Consider the following 5,901-nt stretch of genomic DNA (forward strand, 5'->3'; position numbering starts at 1 on the left):
ACGTGACCAAGAAGTCTGTTTTAAGATTTTGGTCCGGCAGTAGTGAGTTTGAAATGGAAAGGAACTAACATCAGTTGAGCACTTAAAGTGCACCAGGTATTTTATGTATGTTACCCCATTAAATCCTCACACCCCGAAGTATATGGATTATACCTGCTTTACAGGTGAGAAGACTAAGACTCAGGGATTAAGAAATTAAAGTCACAGTGGAAGTAAATGGCAGAGATGGGACTCCAACTCAAAGCCTGCTTTCCTTCTACCATACCTTGCTACCTCAAAGGAAGGACTGGAGGTGAAAACACCATTTCAGAAGCTGTCGTAACAACCTCAGTAACAGGTGCCGATGGCCAGAACTCAGATGATAGCTTTGGAAATGGAAAGAAGGACATAAATGGAAGAAGCATCAAAGAACAGTCTATGGAACGTAGCAAAGAAAATATCTGCCTAGCAAGAGTCTAAATAACACTTAGCCTTTAAGCCTCAGGAAATGATGAAGCCATTAACAGAAACAAAGAGTCTGGAGAAGGATCCTATTGTGTTGGGGAGATTAAGCTCAGTTTTGACCAAGTTGGTTTTGAGATAACCAATGGTCAGGTGGACAGTCTCAGCTGAAGATGTAGTAGACATCTGCTTAGAAGTGAGAATTGAAGACATCAGATAAATGGTTAAAGCAAGTATGAAACAGACAGGACTTTAGAAAATGCCTAAATTTAGGAAGTGAGACAATAGAGGAGACAGACTATAAAAAGAAGATTCTGAATCATGCAGCAACCAAAATCAAAAACAGGAGAGAATTTCAAGGGAGTGACCCACAGGGTCAGGGGTGGAGCAGTACGAACACTGGTGGCCTCAGTTTGCAGCAAGGCAGAGAGCTCTGGGCATCCCAAGACACACACCAGACTGAGGGGCCAAAGGAAGCCCTGGACGGTGCGGATGAAGAGGAGAATGGGCAAGCCCCACGGCCAAGGTGATTTTGTAGGTGATCAGAAGAAAGGAACAGAGCCAAGTGAGAGAAGGAAGATGCTAGAGAGAGAACAGATAATTAATGGAACCAGAACTCGGTGCTGGCGGTCCAGGGGGTGGAGGGAAGAAAGAGTGGTTTTGCTTTTCTTCTTTTCACACCTACATAAAACCTGTTTTCATACTGATTTGGCTCTTCTTAAAAACCAGCATTTAGAGTACCATCTACTCCCAACTTGGAACGGAACTGGCAAGCCACAATAAGTAACAATGAGCCCTTTCCCGAAGTCTGTTTTAAGGACAAATGCTGCTGTTTGGCGGTGAAGTCTGCTTGTGTTTAAGCTAGAGGGGGGGATGGCCCAGAACCCCTCTGTTTGTAACCTGGCTGGATAGTTTTATTATTATTTAAAGCGTCCCTTTCAGTGATTTAGGAAGCCAAAATACGTGCTGGCTCATGCCGTCTGGAAACTGATATTCTGTTCAGCAGCTCTCACTAGCCAATCCTGTGACTTGGTAAGGATTTTTATTTTGGTCGTCCTGCGCCTACTGTAACTGGGGCAGCTGAGTTGCTATGGTGATTTGTTCTCCAAACAGAGCACTTTGCCGCAATACCTTTAAACGGCAGATCAATCTACTTTACGTTGACTTGATCATGACATTAATTCTAGTTGAAACATCCCCACTGCTCCCATCAGGACTGTGTGCAGGAATTTTAAATCGGGGCCAAGAAGGCACTGGCTAAAGGAATCACAACTTGGGCTTTTTAAACCCCGGCCTTCACTACTCCTGCCACTGAGACTTGTTGGCTCACAGCCTAAAGCTCTACCAGGGGAGGCGGGTTGCAGCTGGGGGAGGGGTCATCACTGAAGCAATTATGTGGTTAATCGCTCCAGTGTGGGCACCGGCTGCAAGCGGTGACTCACGCCCCACTATGTCACTAATAATCGGTGAACAGGATGCACAGAAAACTCAGCTGCTTTTTCCCCAAGTCTCTTGCAAATCTGCAAGTCGCTAAGATCTGGCCTTGAAGTGTGGGGAGAAAGGCAGACCTCCACTCCACGACGTGGCGCTCTCTGTCTCCACCGGTAGGGGTCCCCATTGAGTCACCGGACACTTTAAGGAGGACAGCACTTTGAAAGGGGTGTATCTCTGCCTCTGATTCTTGTCCGTGACATGGGAGAGAACCGTGACATGGGAGAGAGAAAAAAAGGAGCTGCCTGATTTCCAGCATGACTCATAAACAAACGGAGGACAGACTGACTGCCTCTTATCAGAGCCTGAGTATGCGCCCCCGGACTGAGGGTGAGTCATACTGGAAGTCCCAAGTCTTTTGTTGGTCAGAGGGATTGTTTTCCCTGAGGAAGTGGTGGATTTGGGGAGGTGGAGGGGCGGGGTGGGGGGGGTTGCTGTGTTTTGCTATGAATTTCTTCAATACTATCAGTGACCCCATGCTAAGCCCTGGGCTCCTAGGTGAGATCTGATTCCCTCAAAACCAAAAAAGCTTCCAAATTGAAGATAAAAACTGGCCATATCCACAAGGAAACTCATTTGGAGTTGATGGAAATGTCTGGAATATTGCAGTGATGGTGTCACAACATATACATATACCAGTTATCATTCAAAGTATACACTTTAATTATGTGCGGTTTATTGTATGTAAATTACACCGCAAAGATTTTTTTAAGAAATAAACACAGTTAACAGTTTGGTGGAAAAAAAAAAAAAGACCTGGCCAACCCATTTTTATGGTGATTTATTCTTAAGCTCTCGGTATACGCCCTCACTACCCCATCCATACGCATCTGTTGCTTTGTATTTGGATGCAAACACAGAGGAAGTGTACACGCAGGAAAGGATGATGATGTCATACCACCTAACACTGGTGTGCTGATCCCACACGCCCAGAGTAGTGCTGGTAGGTGAGTTATTTATTTTTACTGACCCAAGACAGCAGGGATAGGTAAAGCATAGACTGGCAACAAATTTGGAGAGGAGGGTAGATGCTGGGTAGCAAAGGCAAAAAGAAGGACCTGCCATGCACCTGCCTCCACCTGCTCCCCGGCAGCCTCGAGACTGGAGACGTCTGTTTATGCCCTGGGTGCCTTCCCATTTCAGCAAATACAAGTCAGAGCAAGCCAACAGCATAACTGCGCCCAGGAGTTTTGCCGATGGGCGGTGCCGACAGATCCCACACATGTGAAATGACTTAACACTTGGACGCCGGCAAACCCGAAAGCAAGTTAATTTAGGGGGAAAGGAACACATATGTGCTTAGATGGCAAAAAAAAAAAAACAAAAAACACCAAGTGGTTTGGCAGGTGGGGCTAATCAAGAAAGAGCCACAATGAAGGGAGGGGCGGCCCAGATGTTTTTAGATGTGATCGACCTCAATTGGGAAAATATGAATATGAGTTTATGCAGGGGCTGGCTCACGATCTTCTTCTGAAAAGTATGTGATATTTTTCTGCTTTCAGATGACATGCCCGTGGTGGACAGGAAAAGTGACTTTTCCTTCCTCCTCCTAGAGAGATTCTCTCGATAATACCTGCTTCTGGCTGATAACCTTGTGGGTAAGGTTTTAATTATTTCTTTCATTGTTCCATATGTCGGCTGCTGTCTTTTGGTGAACAAATTCAAGGGACACAACAAAGTGATTTGGAAAATTTGTCATCTTTACAAGAAGGTCATTAATATAGGAGGGCTTTGTTTTAATCTCATCTCTCTGTTACTAAGTCTGTGGCAGGGGGAGGTGCTTGTGTGTATGTGTGTGTGTATTTTCTGACACCCTGGATTCTACATATACTTTGAAGGTATGTCCTTGCCACAGAGGCTGATCTCACATATACTAGCTGTGTCCTTAATTTCCAAAGACAGTCCCAAATTTCATCTATTTACCTGACATACCCCATAAATGCATTCATTCTTTTTAGACTGTTTTTTGCTATACAGGCACACCTTGGAGATGCTGCAGGTTTGGTTCCAGGCCACCTCAAGAAAGCAAATATCACAATAAAGCAAGTCACACAAATTTTGGCGGCTCCCAGTGCATATAAAAGTAATGTTTACACTGTAATGTCATCTATTAAGTGTGCAATAGCATTATGTCTAAAACACAATGTACATACTTTAGTTAAAGAATACTTTATTGCTAAAATATGCTTACCATCATCAGAGCCTTCTGTGAGTCATGGCAGTAACATCAAAGATCACAGATCACCACAACAAATATAATAATGAAACATCTCGAAATATTGCCAGAATTACCAAAATGTGACACAGAGGCATGATGTGAGCAAATGCTGTTGGAAAAATGCCAATAGACATGATTGATACTGGTTTGTAAAAAACGCAGTAACTGCAAAGCACAGTAAAACGAGGTGTGCCTGTGTAAACACGATCTGTAGAAAGGATGACTCACTCAGCAAGTGTTTACTCTCGAAATCCAGGGTCTTCAAAATCATTATTTGGAAAACAATGCCAGTTAACTCAACAAACACTCATGAAGCACCTACTGTGTGCCAGACGGTAAGCAGAACACAGCCCAGGGGCTGGAGTTACAGGTTGTTGTTTTTTCCAGATCTTAAAAGAATCTGAAAAGCAGAGCCAGCTTTTGAATTTGTAATAATGGAATTACAGTAAATATTACTTGGATTAAACACACACACACTCATTGCCTGGAAATGTCCAAACCTTCCAAGCACTGTGATATGCATTACAGAGTTCTGGGATGCCATGAGCATAGGTTACAGAGGCTGTAAAAGTAGACTTCGTGGCAAACTGCCCAGCAAGGCCTTCTTTCACATTTAATGCCTTGTAGGAATAAGATAGCATGAGACGAGTCTTTCCAGCCGATGAGAGAGCTGAGTTGTCTTGAAAAGTCAAGGAACCAATGTCCTCAGCTGCTGAAGGTCTTTGGGCTATTCCCTGGTTTCGCTGAATGGTGTCAGAGGGTGGTTTTGAAATGGAAGAGAATTTTTATAAAATGAAAGACAAGCCCCAGGTAGGTCTGTATAACTTACTCCTTAGAGCAGTTTAGGAGATACCTTTGCATGTGGTTTGTAGTAGGTGCTTCAAACCTTCCATCTATGCCTTCAAACTGAATCTTCAATCTGTCGTCCAGATTCAAGCTTCCTATGTTTCCTCTGGTTAATAATTGTGTTTTCTTTACCATATTCTAATTTTCGTTTAACGTAAGTTTTTTATTTCTTATTGGACTCCGGTACACAGAAGTGCATAACTAATTAATAATCCTTGATTCATGAAACACGTCGCCATTGATCCATGTATGACCCGCTTTATTTAGTTTGTTATTTTTAATAATGAGAAAGTACTCATGAAGCTACCACCCCGCCCCCCCAAAAAAGCTAGAACCTTGACAATAAGATTATAACTTACATCTAACCACACAGATCTACCCCCAGCCTATTTCCCTGCTTCTCCCAAGCCAAAGCGAACCCTCATCCTGATTTATGTGTTCAGTATGCCCTTGCTTTCTTTTTTATCTAGCCTCACGGTTTTATATATATAATATGTATTCAGAAAAGTGTATGTGTCTATATGTGTGTATATATGTTGTTCTTAATTTTATAGAAAAGACGTCGTGTTATATGTAATTTTTTAGGACTTACACTGTTAAGATTCATCTACTGTTGCATGTTGCTGTCTTTCGCTTGTTTTGGCTCCTCTATAATATTTTATCATATAAGCGTCCCACAGTTTATCCAGCAACCCTCTCATTACTGGTCATTTGGGTCATTCACAGATTCTTGATATTGTAAACAGTACTTTTATGAACATTCTTGTACGTGGTCTTACACATATGCAAACATTTCTCTTGGGCACGTACCTAGAAGTGAAATTGTTGAGTTGGATCGTGCACATGTGCTTGATTTCAGAGTACAAAGCCAAACTGTTTCCCAAAATGGTTGCCCCAGTTTACAC

This window comes from Balaenoptera ricei, chromosome 15 (genome assembly GCF_028023285.1).
Source record: "Balaenoptera ricei isolate mBalRic1 chromosome 15, mBalRic1.hap2, whole genome shotgun sequence".
Classification (NCBI taxonomy): Eukaryota; Metazoa; Chordata; class Mammalia; order Artiodactyla; family Balaenopteridae; genus Balaenoptera; species Balaenoptera ricei.